This window comes from Heptranchias perlo, unplaced genomic scaffold, assembly GCF_035084215.1.
Source record: "Heptranchias perlo isolate sHepPer1 unplaced genomic scaffold, sHepPer1.hap1 HAP1_SCAFFOLD_260, whole genome shotgun sequence".
In the NCBI taxonomy this organism is placed as follows: Eukaryota; Metazoa; Chordata; class Chondrichthyes; order Hexanchiformes; family Hexanchidae; genus Heptranchias; species Heptranchias perlo.
This window is the reverse complement of record NW_027139272.1, coordinates 85,096-102,244: the sequence shown is the minus strand read 5'-3', so window position 1 is coordinate 102,244 and position 17,149 is coordinate 85,096.

The window sequence follows — 17,149 nt, the reverse complement described above, 5'->3', positions numbered from 1 at the left end:
AAATCTATCGGTGTTTACCGAGAGAGGGGATTAGGGTAAATCTATCGGTGTTTACTGAGAGAGGGGATTAGGGTAAATCTATCGGTGTTTACCGAGAGAGGGGATTAGAATCTATCGGTGTTTACCGAGAGAGGGGATTCGGGTAAATCTATCGGTGTTCACCGAGAGAAGGGATTGGGGTAAATCTATCGGTGTTTACCGAGAGAGGTGATTAGGGTAAATCTATCGGTGTTTACCGAGAGAGGGGATTGGGGTAAATCTATCGGTGTTTACCGAGAGAGGGGATTAGGGTAAATCTATCGGTGTTTACCGAGAGAGGGGATTAGGGTAAATCTATCGGTGTTTACCAGGAGAGGGGATTAGGGTAAATCTATCGATGTTTACCGAGAGAGGGGATTAGGGTAAATCTATCGGTGTTTACCAGGAGAGGGGATTAGGGTAAATCTATCGGTGTTTACCGAGAGAGGGGATTAGGGTAAATCTATCGGTGTTTACCAGGAGAGAGGGGATTAGGGTAAATCTATCGGTGTTCACCGAGAGAGGGGATTAGGGTAAATCTGTTGGTGTTTACCGAGAGAGGGGATTACGGTAAATCTATCGGTGTTCACCGAGAGAGGGGATTAGGGTAAATCTATCGGTGTTCACCAGGAGAGAGGGGATTAGGGTAAATCTATCGGTGTTTACCGAGAGAGGGGATTGGGGTAAATCTATCGGTGTTTACCGAGAGAGGGGATTGGGGTAAATCTATCGGTGTTTACCACGAGAGAGGGTATTAGGGTAAATCTATCGGTGTTTACCGAGAGAGGGGATTCGGTTAAATCTATCGGTGTTTACCGAGAGAGGGGATTGGGGTAAATCTATCAGTGTTTACCAGGAGAGAGGGGATTGGGGTAAATCTATCGGTGTTTACCAGGAGAGAGGGGATTTGGGTCAATCTATCGGTGTTTACCGAGAGAGGGGATTAGGGTAAATCTATCAATGTTTACCGAGAGAGGGGAATGGGGTAAATCTATCAGTGTTTACCGAGAGAGGGGATTGGGGTAAATCTACCGGTGTTCACCGAGAGAGGGGATTAGGGTAAATCTATCAGTGTTTACCGAGAGAGGGGATTAGGGTAAAACTATCAGTGTTTACCGAGAGAGGGGATTAGGGTAAATCTATCGGTGTTCACCGAGAGAGGGGATTGGGGTAAATCTATCGGTGTTCACTGAGAGAGGGGATTAGGGTAAATCTATCGGTGTTCACCGATAGAGGGGATTAGGTTAAATCTATCGGTGTTTACCGAGAGAGGGGATTAGGGTAAATCTATCGGTGTTCACCGAGAGAGGGGATTAGGGTAACTCTATCGGTGTTCACCGAGAGAGGGGATTAGGGTAAATCTATCGGTGTTCACCGAGAGAGGGGATTAGGGTAAATCTATCGGTGTTCACCGAGAGAGGGGATTAGGGTAAATCTATCGGTGTTCACCGAGAGAGGGGATTAGGGTAAATCTATCGGTGTTTACCGAGAGAGGGGATTAGGGTAAATCTATCAGTGTTTACCAGGAGAGGGGATTAGGGTAAATCTATCGGTGTTTACCGAGAGAGGGGATTAGGGTAAATCTATCGGTGTTTACCAGGAGAGATGGGATTAGGGTAAATCTATCGGTGTTCACCAGGAGAGAGGGGATTGGGGTAAATCTATCGGTGTTTACCGAGAGAGGGGATTAGGGTAAATCTATCGGTGTTTACCGAGAGAGGGGATTAGGGTAAATCGATCGGTGTTCACCCAGAGAGGGGATTGGGGTAAATCTATCGGTGTTTACCGAGAGAGGGGATTAGGTTAAATCTATCGGTATTCACCGAGAGAGGGGATAAGGGTAAATCTATCGGTGTTCACCGAGAGAGGGGATTAGGGTGAATCTATCGGTGTTCACCGAGAGAGGGGATTAGGGTAAATCTATTGGTGTTTACCGAGAGAGGGGATTTGGGTAAATCTATCGGTGTTTACCGAGAGAGGGGATTAGGGTAAATCTATCGGTGTTTACTGAGAGAGGGGATTAGGGTAAATCTATCGGTGTTCAGCGAGAGAGGGGATTAGGGTAAATCTATTGGTGTTTACCGAGAGAGGGTATTAGGGTAAATCTAATGGTGTTCACCGAGAGAGTGGATTAGGGTAAATCTATCGGTGTTTACCAGGAGAGGGGATTAGGGTAAATCTATCGGTGTTCACCAGGAGAGAGGGGATTGGGGTAAATCCATCGGTGTTCACCAGGAGAGAGGGGATTAGGGTAAATCAATCGGTGTTTACTGAGAGAGGGGATGAGGGTAAATCTATCGGTGTTTACCGAGAGAGGGGATTAGGGTAAATCTATCGGTGTTTACCAGGAGAGAGGGGATTAGGGTAAATCTATCGGTGTTTACCGAGAGAGGGGATTGGGGTAAATCTATCGGTGTTTACCGAGAGAGGGGATTAGAATCTATCGGTGTTTACCGAGAGAGGGGATTAGGGTAAACCTATCGGTGTTTCCCGAGAGAAGGGATTAGAATCTATTGGTGTTTACCGAGAGAGTGGATTAGGGTAAATCTATCGGTGTTTACCAGGAGAGAGGGGATTAGGGTAAATCTATCGGTGTTTACCGAGAGAGGGGATTGGGGTAAATCTATCGGTGTTTACCAGGAGAGAGGGGATTAGGGTAAATCTATCGGTGTTTACCGAGAGAGGGGATTAGGGTAAATCTATCGGTGTTTACCGAGAGAGGGGATTAGGGTAAATCTATCAGTGTTCACCGAGAGAGGGGATTAGGGTAAATCTATCGGTGTTTACCGCGAGAGGGGATTAGGGTAAATCTATCGGTGTTTACTGAGAGAGGGGATTAGGGTAAATCTGTCGGTGTTCACCGAGAGAGGGGATTAGGGTAAATCTATCGGTGTTTACCGAGAGACGGGATTGGGGTAAATCTATCGGTGTTCACCGAGAGAGGGGATTAGGGTAAATCTATCGGTGTTTACCGAGAGAGGGGATTAGGGTAAATCTATCGATGTTTACCAGGAGAGGGGATTAGGGTAAATCTATCGATGTTTACCGAGAGAGGGGATTAGGGTAAATCTATCGGTGTTTACCAGGAGAGGGGATTAGGGTAAATCTATCGATGTTTACTGAGAGAGGGGTTTAGGGTAAATCTATCAGTGTTTACCGAGAGAGGGGATTAGGGTAAATCTATCGGTGTTTACCGAGAGAGGGGATTCGGGTAAATCTATCGGTGTTTACCAGGAGAGGGGATTAGGGTAAATCTATCGATGTTTACCGAGAGAGGGGATTCGGGTAAATCTATCGGTGTTTACCAGGAGAGGGGATTAGGGTAAATCTATCGGTGTTCACCGAGAGAGGGGATTAGGGTAAATCTGTCGGTGTTTACCGAGAGAGGGGATTACGGTAAATCTATCGGTGTTTACCGAGAGAGGGGATTACGGTAAATCTATCGGTGTTCACCGAGAGAGGGGATTAGGGTAAATCTATCGGTGTTCACCAGGAGAGAGGGGATTAGGGTAAATCTATCGGTGTTTACCAGGAGAGAGGGGATTAGGGTAAATCTATCGGTGTTTACCGAGAGAGGGGATTGGGGTAAATCTATCGGTGTTTACCGATAGAGGGGATTAGGGTGAATCTATCGGTGTTTAACAGGAGAGAGGGGATTAGGGTAAATCTATCGGTGTTTACCGAGAGAGGGGATTAGGGTCAATCTATCGGTGTTTACCGAGAGAGGGGATTAGGGTAAATCTATCAATGTTTACCGAGAGAGGGGATTGGGGTAAATCTATCGGTGTTTACCGAGAGAGGGGATTGGGGTAAATCTACCGGTGCTTACCGAGAGAGGGGATTAGGGTAAATCTATCGGTGTTTACCGAGAGAGGGGATTCGGGTAAATCTATCGGTGTTTAACGAGAGAGGGGATTAGGGTAAATCTATCGGTGTTTACCAGGAGAGAGGGGATTGGGGTAAATCTATCGGTGTTTACCAGGAGAGAGGGGATTTTGGTCAATCTATCGGTGTTTACCGAGAGAGGGGATTAGGGTAAATCTATCAATGTTTACCGAGAGAGGGGAATGGGGTAAATCTATCAGTGTTTACCGAGAGAGGGGATTGGGGTAAATCTACCGGTGTTCACCGAGAGAGGGGATTAGGGTAAATCTATCAGTGTTTACCGAGAGAGGGGATTAGGGTAAAACTATCAGTGTTTACCGAGAGAGGGGATTAGGGTAAATCTATCAGTGTTTACCGAGAGAGGGGATTAGGGTAAAACTATCAGTGTTTACCGAGAGAGGAGATTAGGATAAATCTATCAGTGTTTACCGAGAGAGGGGATTGGGGTAAATCTATCGGTGTTTACCGAGAGAGGGGATTCTGGTAAATCTATCGGTGTTTACCGAGAGAGGGGATTAGGGTAAATCTATCGGTGTTTACCAGGAGAGAAGGGTTTAGGGTAAATCTATCGGTGTTTACCGAGAGAGGGGATTAGGGTAAATCTATCAGTGTTCACCGAGAGAGGGGATTAGGGTAAATCTATCGGTGTTTACCGAGAGAGGGGATTAGGGTAAATCCAGCGGTGTTTACTGAGAGAGGGGATTAGGGTAAATCTATCGGTGTTCACCGAGAGAGGGGATTAGGGTAAATCTATTGGTGTTTACCGAGAGAGGGGATTGGGGTAAATCTATCGGTGTTCACCGAGAGAGGGGATTGGGGTAAATCCATCGGTGTTTACCGAGAGAGGGGATTAGGGTAAATCTATCGGTGTTTACCGAGAGAGGGGATTGGGGTAAATCTATCGGTGTTTACCGAGAGAGGGGATTAGGGTAAATCTATCGGTGTTTACCGAGAGAGGGGATTAGGGTAAATCTATCGGTGTTTACCAGGAGAGGGGATTAGGGTAAATCTATCGATGTTTACCGAGAGAGGGGATTAGGGTAAATCTATCGGTGTTTACCAGGAGAGAGGGGATTAGGGTAAATCTATCGGTGTTCACCGAGAGAGGGGATTAGGGTAAATCTGTCGGTGTTTACCGAGAGAGGGGATTACGGTAAATCTATCGGTGTTCACCGAGAGAGGGGATTAGGGTAAATCTATCGGTGTTCACCAGGATAGAGGGGATTAGGGTAAATCTATCGGTGTTTACAGAGAGAGGGGATTGGGGTAAATCTATCGGTGTTTACCGAGAGAGGGGATTGGGGTAAATCTATCGGTGTTCACCAGGAGAGAGGGGATTAGGGTAAATCTATCGGTGTTTACCGAGAGAGGGGATTCGGTTAAATCTATCGGTGTTCACCGAGAGAGGGGATTAGGGTAAATCTATCGGTGTTCACCAGGACAGAGGGGATTAGGGTAAATCTATCGGTGTTTACCGAGAGAGGGGTTTGGGGTAAATCTATCGGTGTTTACCGAGAGAGGGGATTAGGGTAAATCTATTGGTGTTCACCGAAAGAGGGGATTAGGGAAAATCTATCGGTGTTCACCTGGAGAGAGGGGATTAGGGTAAATCTATCGGTGTTTACCGAGAGAGGGGTTTGGGGTAAATCTATCGGTGTTTACCGAGAGAGGGGATTGGGGTAAATCTATCGGTGTTTACCAGGAGAGAGGGAATTTGGGTCAATCTATCGGTGTTTACCGAGAGAGGGGATTAGGGTAAATCTATCAATGTTTACCGAGAGAGGGGAATGGGGTAAATCTATCAGTGTTTACCGAGAGAGGGGATTGGAGTAAATCTACCGGTGTTCACCGAGAGAGGGGATTAGGGTAAATCTATCAGTGTTTACCGAGAGAGGGGATTAGGGTAAAACTATCAGTGTTTACCGAGAGAGGGGATTAGGGTAAATCTATCGGTGTTCACCGAGAGAGGGGATTGGGGTAAATCTATCGGTGTTTACCGAGAGAGGGGATTTGGGTTAGTCTATCGGTGTTTACCGAGAGAGGGGATTAGGGTAAATCTATCTGTGTTCACCGAGAGAGGGGATTAGGGTAAATCTATCGGTGTTTACCGAGAGAGGGGATTAGGGTAAATCTATCGGTGTTTACCGAGAGAGGGGATTAGGGTAAATCTATCGGTGTTCACCGAGAGAGGGGATTAGGGTAAGTCTATCGGTGTTCACCGAGAGAGGGGATTAGGGTAAATCTATCGGTGTTCACCGAGAGAGGGGATTAGGGTAAATCTATCGGTGTTCACCGAGAGAGGGGATTAGGGTAAATCTATCGGTGTTTACCAGGAGAGAGGGGATTAGGGTAAATCTATCGGTGTTCACCGAGAGAGGGGATTAGGGTAAATCTATTGGTGTTTACCGAGAGAGGGGATTTGGGTAAATCTATCGTTTTTTACCGAGAGAGGGGATTAGGGTAAATCTAATGGTGTTCACCGAGAGAGGGGATTAGGGTAAATCTATCGGTGTTTACCGAGAGAGGGGATTAGGGTAAATCTATCAGTGTTTACCAGGAGAGGGGATTAGGGTAAATCTATCGGTGTTCACCAGGAGAGAGGGGATTGGGGTAAATCTATCGGTGTTTACCGAGAGAGGGGATTGGGGTAAATCTATCGGTGTTTACCGAGAGAGGGGATTAGGGTAAATCTATCGGTGTTCACCCAGAGAGGGGATTAGGGTAAATCTATCGGTGTTCACCGAGAGAGGGGATTAGGGTAAATCTATCGGTGTTCACCGAGAGAGGGGATAAGGGTAAATCTATCGGTGTTCACCGAGAGAGGGGATTAGGGTAAATCTATCGGTGTTTACCGAGAGAGGGGATTAGGGTAAATCTATTGGTGTTTACCGAGAGAGGGGATTTGGGTAAATCTATCGGTGTTTACCGAGAGAGGGGATTAGGGTAAATCTAATGGTGTTCACCGAGAGAGGGGATTCGGGTAAATCAATCGGTGTTTACTGAGAGAGGGGATTAGGGTAAATCTATCGGTGTTCACCGAGAGAGGGGATTAGGGTAAATCTATCGGTGTTTACCAGGAGAGAGGGGATTAGGGTAAATCTATCGGTGTTCACCAGGAGAGAGGGGATTAGGGTAAATCTATCGGTGTTTACCAGGAGAGAGGGGATTAGGGTAAATCTATCAGTGTTTACCGAGAGAGGGGATTAGGGTAAATCTATCGGTGTTTACCAGGAGAGAGGGGATTAGGGTAAATCTATCAGTGTTTACCGAGAGAGGGGATCAGGGTAAATCAATCGGTGTTTACTGAGAGAGGGGATTAGGGTAAATCTATCGGTGTTCACCGAGCGAGGGGATTAGGGTAAATCTATCGGTGTTCACCGAGAGAGGGGATTGGGGTAAATCTACCGGTGTTCACCGAGAGAGGGGATTGGGGTAAATCTATCGGTGTTTACCGAGAGAGGGGATTAGGGTAAATCTAATGGTGTTCACCGAGAGAGGGGATTAGGGTAAATCTATCGGTGTTTACCGAGAGAGGGGATTAGGGTAAATCTATCAGTGTTTACCAGGAGAGGGGATTAGGGTAAATCTATCGGTGTTTACCGAGAGAGGGGATTAGGGTAAATCTATCGGTGTTTACCAGGAGAGATGGGATTAGGATAAATCTATCGGTGTTCACCAGGAGAGAGGGGATTGGGGTAAATCTATCGGTGTTTACCGAGAGAGGGGATTAGGGTAAATCTATCGGTGTTTACCGAGAGAGGGGATTAGGGTAAATCTATCGGTGTTCACCCAGAGAGGGGATTGGGGTAAATCTATCGGTGTTTACCGAGAGAGGGGATTAGGTTAAATCTATCGGTGTTCACCGAGAGAGGGGATAAGGGTAAATCTATCGGTGTTCACCGAGAGAGGGGATTAGGGTGAATCTATCGGTGTTCACCGAGAGAGGGGATTAGGGTAAATCTATTGCTGTTTACCGAGAGAGGGGATTTGGGTAAATCTATCGGTGTTCACCGAGAGAGGGGATTAGGGTAAATCTATCGGTGTTCACCGAGAGAGGGGATAAGGGTAAATCTATCGGTGTTCACCGAGAGAGGGGATTAGGGTAAATCTATCGGTGTTCACCGAGAGAGGGGATTAGGGTAAATCTATTGGTGTTTACCGAGAGAGTGGATTTGGGTAAATCTATCGGTGTTTACCGAGAGAGGGGATTAGGGAAAATCTAATGGTGTTCACCGAGAGAGGGGATTCGGGTAAATCAATCGGTGTTTACTGAGAGAGGGGATTAGGGTAAATCTATCGGTGTTCACCGAGAGAGGGGATTAGGGTAAATCTATCGGTGTTTACCAGGAGAGAGGGGATTAGGGTAAATCTATCGGTGTTCACCAGGAGAGAGGGGATTAGGGTAAATCTATCGGTGTTTACCAGGAGAGAGGGGATTAGGGTAAATCTATCAGTGTTTACCGAGAGAGGGGATTAGGGTAAATCTATCGGTGTTTACCAGGAGAGAGGGGATTAGGGTAAATCTATCAGTGTTTACCGAGAGAGGGGATCAGGGTAAATCAATCGGTGTTTACTGAGAGAGGGGATTAGGGTAAATCTATCGGTGTTCACCGAGAGAGGGGATTAGGGTAAATCTATCGGTGTTCACCGAGAGAGGGGATTGGGGTAAATCTACCGGTGTTCACCGATAGAGGGGATTGGGGTAAATCTATCGGTGTTTACCGAGAGAGGGGATTAGGGTAAATCTAATGGTGTTCACCGAGAGAGGGGATTAGGGTAAATCTATCGGTGTTTCCCGAGAGAGGGGATTAGGGTAAATCTATCAGTGTTTACCAGGAGAGGGGATTAGGGTAAATCTATCGGTGTTTACCGAGAGAGGGGATTAGGGTAAATCTATCGGTGTTTACCAGGAGAGATGGGATTAGGGTAAATCTATCGGTGTTCACCAGGAGAGAGGGGATTGGGGTAAATCTATCGGTGTTTACCGAGAGAGGGGATTAGGGTAAATCTATCGGTGTTTACAGAGAGAGGGGTTAGGGTAAATCTATCGGTGTTCACCCAGAGAGGGGATTGGGGTAAATCTATCGGTGTTTACCGAGAGAGGGGATTAGGTTAAATCTATCGGTGTTCACCGAGAGAGGGGATAAGGGTAAATCTATCGGTGTTCACCGCGAGAGGGGATTAGGGTGAATCTATCGGTGTTCACCGAGAGAGGGGATTAGGGTAAATCTATTGGTGTTTACCGAGAGAGGGGATTAGGGTAAATCAATCGATGTTTACTGAGAGAGGGGATTCGGGTAAATCTATCGGTGTTCACCGAGAGAGGGGATTAGGGTAAATCAATCGGTGTTTAACAGGAGAGAGGGGATTAGGGTAAATCTATCGGTGTTCACCAGGAGAGAGGGGATTAGGGTAAATCTATCGGTGTTTACCAGGAGAGAGGGGATTAGGGTAAATCTATCAGTGTTTACCAGGAGTGAGGGGATCAGGGTAAATCAATCGGTGTTTACTGAGAGAGGGGATTGGGGTAAATCTACCGGTGTTCACCGAGAGAGTGGATTGGGGTAAATCTATCGGTGTTCACCGAGAGAGGGGATTGGGGTAAATCTACCGGTGTTCACCGAGAGAGGGGATTAGGGTAAATCTATCGGTGTTTACCGAGAAAGGGGATTAGGGTAAATCTATCGGTGTTCACCGAGAGAGGGGATTAGGGTAAATCTATCGGTGTTTACCAGGAGAGGGGATTAGGGTAAATCCATCGGTGTTCACCGAGAGAGGGGATTAGGGTAAATCTATCGGTGTTTACCGAGAGAGGGGATTAGGGTAAATCTATCGGTGTTTACTGAGAGAGTGGATTAGGGTAAATCTATCGGTGTTTACCGAGAGAGGGGATTAGGGTAAATCTAATGGTGTTTACCGAGAGAGGGGATTGGGGTAAATCTATCGGTGTTTACCGAGAGAGGGGATTAGAATCTATCGGTGTTTACCGAGAGAGGGGATTAGGGTAAACCTATCGGTGTTTCCCGAGAGAAGGGATTAGAATCTATTGGTGTTTACCGAGAGAGTGGATTAGGGTAAATCTATCGGTGTTTACCAGGAGAGAGGGGATTAGGGTAAATCTATCGGTGTTTACCGAGAGAGGGGATTGGGGTAAATCTATCGGTGTTTACCGAGAGAGGGGATTAGGGTAAATCTAACGGTGTATATCTATTGGTGTTTACCGGGAGAGTGTATTGCGGTATATCTATCGGTGTTTACCGGGAGAGTGTATTGCGGTATATCTATCGGTGTTTACCGGGAGAGTGTATTGCGGTATATCTATCGGTGTTTACCGGGAGAATGTATTGCGGTATATCTATCGGTGTTTACCGGGAGAGTGTATTGCGGTATATCTATCGGTGTTTACCGGGAGAGTGTATTGCGGTATATCTATCGGTGTTTACCGGGAGAGTGTATTGCGGTATATCTATTGGTGTTTACCTGGAGAGTGTATTGCGGTATATCTATCGGTGCTTACCGGGAGAGAGCATTTGTCGCATTTCTTTCTAGACTGTGTATTGCAGGGGTTCCCTGAACACTCCCAACTCCAGATCACTGCTCACCACACAGTCTGTCATTTCCTCTCTTTTCCTGGAACCTGAGGAAATGGTTCATTAACAGGTTTGTTTGAAATATTAAGCCGTGGGGGGGTGTAAAAATAAATAAACAGTGTGAGAATGTGGAAGACAAGGTTTAAAATTCACCCTCACCTCCGCTTCAGTCCTTTAACTCCTGCGTACAATTAGAAACACAACACATAACGATTAGTAAACACGTTTACTGCACATAATCTGCCTTTTGCATTAAAGCGAAAATCGCACCTCCCCCGAAGGCCATGGATAAAGACATCGCCATGCTGACCTGGTGGGCTCGGCTTTCTGCTCACTCAGCTCTTCACTCCCAAGGCAACAATCGGGCTCAGTGCCCTGGACTGTAGAGAAGCTGTTTACAGGAGGAGGATCAGCTGTGATATCTTCTACAGTCGAATAGCCGACTGATTCTCTCATACAAAAACTGGCCACCTGCAGCAAAGAACTGGAGGGCTGCCCACAGCTGAACTGCAATGTCAGTTAGCACATTATCAAAGGGAGGGAGAAGATGAAGCTAATTATACAAACAGACATGTTTGTTTTATTGTAGAAACTCAGGGTTCGAAATTGGTCTGGGGCAGGATCGTAAATTGACAGGATCGTAAAGCGGGCAGGATTATTTTTAAAAATTCATTCATGGGATGTGGGCGTCGCTGGCGAGGCCGGCATTTATTGCCCATCCCTAATTGCTCTTGAGAAGGTGGTGATGAGCCGCCTTCTTGAACCGCTGCAGTCCGTGTGGTGACGGTTCTCCCACAGTGCTGTTAGGAAGGGAGTTCCAGGATTTTGACCCAGCGACGATGAAGGAACGGCGATATATTTCCAAGTCGGGATGGTGTGTGACTTGGAGGGGAACGTGCAGGTGGTGTTGTTCCCATGCGCCTGCTGCTCTTGTCCTTCCAGGTGGTAGAGGTTGCGGGTTTGGGAGGTGCTGTCGAAGAAGCCTTGGAGAGTTGCTGCAGTGCATCCTGTGGATGGTACACACTGCAGCCACAGTGCGCTGGTGGTGAAGGGAGTGAATGTTTAGGGTGGTGGATGGGGTGCAAATTAAGCGGGCTGCTTTGTCCTGGATGGTGTTGAGCTTCTTGAGTGTTGTTGGAGCTGCACTCATCCAGGCAAGTGGAGAGTATTCCATCACACTCCTGACTTGTGCCTTGTAGATGGTGGAAAGGCTTTGGGGAGTCAGGAGATGAGTCAGTCACCGCAGAATACCCAGCCTCTGACCTGGTCTTGCAGCCACAGTATTTATATGGCTGATCCAGTTAAGTTTCTGGTCAATGGTGACCCCCAGGATGTTGATGGTGGGGGATTCGGCGATGGTAATGCCGTTGAATGTCAAGTGGAGGTGGTTAGATTCTCTCTTGTTGGAGATGGTCATTGCCTGGCACTTGTCTGGCACAAATGTTAGTTGCCACTTATGAGCTCAAGGCTGGATGTTGTCCAGTTCTTGCCGCATGCGGGCTCGGACTCATTATCTGACGGGTTGCGAATGGAACTGAACACTGTGCAATCATCAGCGAACATCCCCATTTCTGACCTTATGATGGAGGGAAGGTCATTGATGAAGCAGCTGAAGATGGTTGGGCCGAGGACACTACCCTGAGGGACTCCTGCAGCAATGTCCTGGGGCTGAGATGATTGTCCTCCAACAACCACTACCATCTTCCTTTGTGCTAGGTGTGATACCAGCCACTGGAGAGTTTTCCCCCTGATTCCCATTGACTTCAATTTTACTTGGGCTCCTTGGTGCCACACTCGGTCAAATGCTGCCTTGATGTCAAGGTCAGTCACTCTCACCTCACCTCTGGAATTCAGCTCTTTTGTCCATGTTTGGACGAAGGCTGTAATGAGGTCTGGAGCTGAGTGGTCCTGGCGGAACCCAAACTGATCATCGGTGAGCAGGTTATTGATGAATACGTGCTGCTTGATAGCACTGTCGATGACACCTTCCATCACTTTGCTGATGATTGAGAGTAGACTGATGGGGCGGTAATTGGCCGGATTGGATTTGTTCTGCTTTTTGTGGACAGGACATACCTGGGCAATTTTCCACATTGTCGGGTAGATGCCAGTGTTGTAGCTGTACTGGAACAGTTTGGCTCGAGGCACGGCTAGTTCTGGAGCACAAGAGTTCAGCACTACAGCCGGGATGTTGTCGGGGCCAATAGCCTTTGCTGTATCCAGTGCACTCAGCCGTTTCTTGATATCACGTGGAGTGAATCGAATTGGCTGAAGACTGGCTTCTGTGATGGTGGGGATATCAGGAGGAGGCCGAGATGGATCATCCACTCAGCACTTCTGGCTGAAACTCTTCAGACTTGCCTTTTGCACTCACGTGCTGGACTCCGCCATCATTGAGGATGGGGATGTTTGCAGAGCCTCCTCCTCCCGTTAGTTGTTTAATTGTCCACCACCATTCATGACTGGATGTGGCAGGACTGCAGAATTTTGATCTGATCCGTTGGTTGTGGAATCGCTTAGCTCTGTCTATAGCATGTTGCTTCTGCTGTTTAACACGCATGTAGTCCTGAGTTGTCGCTTCACCAGGTTGGCACCTCATTTTTCGGTACGCCTGACTCGCACCAAGTCCCGTTCTCCCATCACCCCCTGTGCTCACTGACCTACATTGGCTCCAGTCCACCAACGCCTTGATTTTAAAATTCTCATCCTTGTTTTCAAATCCCTCCATGGCCTCGCCCCTCCCTATCTCTGTAACCTCCTCCAGCCCTACAACCCTCTGAAATCTCTGCACTCCTCTGATTTTGGCCTTTTGTCCATCCCTGATTTCCTTTGCTCCACCATTGCTGGCCGTGCCTTCAGCTACCTCGGCCCTAAGCTCTGGAATTCCCTTCCTAAAGCCCTTTGCCTCTCCACCTTTCTCTCCTCCTTTAAGACACTCGTTAAAACCGACCTCTGACCAAGCTTTTGGTCACCTATCCTCATATCTCTTTATGTGTCTCTGTGTCCAATTTTGTTTGATAATTGCTCGTGTGAAGCACCTTGTGACGTTAAAGGCATTATATCAATGCAAGTTGTTGTTATAATTGGATTTAATTTCAATACTGTAATTAAAGTGATTTCCCCTAGTTAGACTTAATTAGATTATAATGAGGCTCCGTCCTGATTTCAATGCGAGGTTTTCCTCCCTCCACATTGTGAAGAGGACCCAATGATCCGGTTCTAGACAGGGACCCAACGATCCAGTTCCAGACAGGTACCCCGTGATCTGGTTCTAGACAGGGACCCAACGATCCGGTTCTAGACAGGGTCCCAGTGATCTGGTTCGAGACAGGGACCCACTGATTCGGTTCCAACCAGGGACGCCAGAAATGTTGGAAATATGTTATTATTAATGCTACCAAAGGGTTGTTAATTCTTCTTAATAATAATTTCCACCATGATTCGGGCCCGAGTGTGACCGAAGATGCAAGCTTCGACACCAAAACAATGTTCTAATACAGTTATATCAAATAAACAAGGATGGTACAACCTGTCCCTTGGAAGTTTCAAGCTGATCAGGCCTGGTATCGTAGGGTGTGTTGGCCTTCATTGCCCCAGAAGCTGCTTCTAACTGTAGTGGGCCAGTGTCCCAGTTTATACATCTTTCTGAAGCATAGTTGCTTCTGGTAGCTTAACGACGTTATCCCGTGATGTCATCTGTCTCGAACGTCTCTTCCCCCCCACCCCAGGGTGCCCATTGTTCCAGACATCTTTCAGATATCCATCCCATGGTGTTAACTGTTGTCCATTCTATCCTATGGGGGTGGGCCATCCCCTTATCTTTCTGTGTATTTAATCTGTGCCCAGGTCCTGGGTCTTTGATTGTGCCTTGGAATGTTTTGTTATCTGTTCCTGACAATTTGGTCTTCAATGCGTCAGTTCACAGTTTTCTTGACTTTGCAATATTCCCAATCACTTTGCCTGATGTCAGGCATATCATTTCCTGTGGAGTGTTGGCTCCCTTTGTATTCTCACAGAGGCAAGGTCTGCCCACAGCCTCGCTTTTCAGACAAGCGCCTAAAGCTTTGCAGGATGGGATACGTGACTATGATTTGGTCTAGAAAGCGTCTTTCTTGCAGCCTCCTCCTGTGCTGTGACACTATAAACAGTGGTGATGGGATGTTTTCCTTTAGCTTCTAGCAGCTTTAGTGTTCAAATTATTTACAGAAATCTACAGGATGATTTCAGAAGCTTTGAGGGAGAAAGTAATCGAGGGATATCCTGAGAGGGTAGAGGAAGTGAGGAGGGAGGAGGCTCGTGTGGAGCATAAACACCAGCCTGGACCCGACCACATAATAAAATAATACACCAATTGAATTTTAAAACCTATATATTATCTTACCTTTGTTGTGCTGGTTGTTAGAAAAGGTAAATGCTATTTATTTACACCTGTGAGAGAGAAAGGAAGACAGGTGAGTCTTTCCTCATTCTAATTAGATTTATTGAATTTTAAAAGCAAACAAAGTCTGTTTGAGGGAAACAGCGAGGAAGGGAGGGAAGGGGAGGAGGGAAACAGGAAGAGTGGGGGGGGGGGGCCTGGGCTCTCTCTCCAACTGGTTTTGGGGGAGCAAATAAGGACGGAGGGGAGTGGGTGGAGGGTTCAGGGTGAGGTGAGTGTCAGTGAAGGGAGGGGGCACAGGAGGCAGAGGTTGAGTGGATAGTTCAAAGGGGAAGAGGTGGGGTTAGTTATGGGAGTGGGGGTGGTTGGAAGGGGAGGGGATTGTGGGAAGATAAAGGGTGAAGGATGTGATGGCGGGGGGGAGGGAAACACAAGTGATTGGGGTGGAGATGGGAAGGGAACAGCTGAGGGCCATATTTTCCCTGTCGGCCCCACCTCAAATGCAATGGGCAGATGTTGCTGGCTCTTTCAGTCACCGCACGACGCCACCAACCACCTCCCATCCAAAAGGAAAGGGAAGAAAGATAGAAGGAGAATCAGGAGAGAGAAGCAAAAAGAGGGGTTAGTTTCGGTTTTAACATTTTCAACCTTGTGTTCAAATCCCTCCATGGCCTCACCCCTCCCTATCACCTCCTCCAGCCCGACAACCCACCGAGAACTCTACACTCCTCCAATTCTGGCCTCTTGCGCATCCCCGATTTTAATCGCTCCACCATTGGCGCCCATGCCTTCAACTGCCTAGGCCCTAAGCTCTGGAATTCCCTCCCTAAACCTCTCCACCGCTCTACCTCTCTCTCCTCCTTCAAGGAGCTCCTTAAAACCGACCTCTTTGAGGTATTGGTCACCTGTGCTGTTATCTCCTTATGTGGGATGACGGGTGAACGGGCAGCAGAGTTCTGGATGAGCTCAAGTATATTGAGGGTGGAAGGTGGGAGGTCCTCCAGGAGAGCATTGGAATAGTCAAGTCTGGAGGTAACAAAGGCATGAATGAGGGTTTCAGCAGCAGATGGGCTGAGGCAGGGACGGAGACGGGCGATGTTACGGAGGTGGAAGTAGGCGGTCTTGGTGATGGAGCGGATATGTGGTGAGAAGCTCATCTCAGGGTCAAATAGGACGCCAAGGTTGCGAACGGTCTGGTTCAGCCTCAGACAGTGGCCAGGGAGAGGGATGGAGTCGGGGGTCTAGGGAACGGAGTTTGTGGCGGAGACCGAAGACAATGACTTCTGTTTTCCCAATATTTAATTTGAGGAAATTTCTGCTCATCCAATACTGGATGTCAGACAAGCAGCGTGACAAATCAGAGGCAGTGGAGGAGTTGAGAGGTGATGGGGAGGTCGAGCTGGGTGTCCTCAGTGCACATGTGGAATCTGATGATGTGTTTTCGGATGATGTCGCCGAGGTGCAGCATGTAGATGAGAGATGGGCGGGGTCCCAGGATAGATCCTTGGGGGACTCCAGAAGTAATGATGCGGGAGTGGGAAAGGAAACCATTGCAGGTTGAATAGATAAGAATGGAACCAGATGAGGGCAATCCCATCCAACTGGACAACGAAGGAGAGGCATTGGAGGAGGATGGTGTGGTCAACCATGTCAAAGGATGCAGCAGTTTAAGAAGGATGAGGAGGGATAGTTTACCACGGTCACAGTCACAGAGGATGTCATTTGTGACTCTGATAAGGGCCATTTCAGTACTGTGTCAGGGACGGAAACCTGATTGGAGGGATTCAAACATGGAGTTGCGGGAAATGTGGGCTTGGATTTGGGAGACGACAACACGTTCAAGGACTTTGGAGAGGAAAGGGAGGTTGGAGATGGGGCGGTAATTTGCAAGGACAGAAGGTTCAAGGGTGGGTCAAGGAAGCCTTACTTCCTGTTGTCACATTTTTGTCACACTTTTGTGTCAATGTTTTCCATGATATGGAACCTGCCTATGTAAACAGTCACGCTGTAATTTCACCCTCCCACCAGTGGGGGTGCTATAGTATCTCAGCCTGCAATACAAAGAAACTCCGAACTCCAAATAACTCGACTTCTCTGCTTCCCAAGTCCCCCTTGTTTTCCTCTTTAACTCCAAGTAATAATATCAAATCAAAGTCATTTATAAAAATAACAACCGAGTCTCTGATTTTAAAGAGGCTCTGAATTACAACTGCTCACCCAGATCTCATTATCCTCCACCCTCTAACCCTGCTTCACCTGAAGATTACGTTTGGCCGTG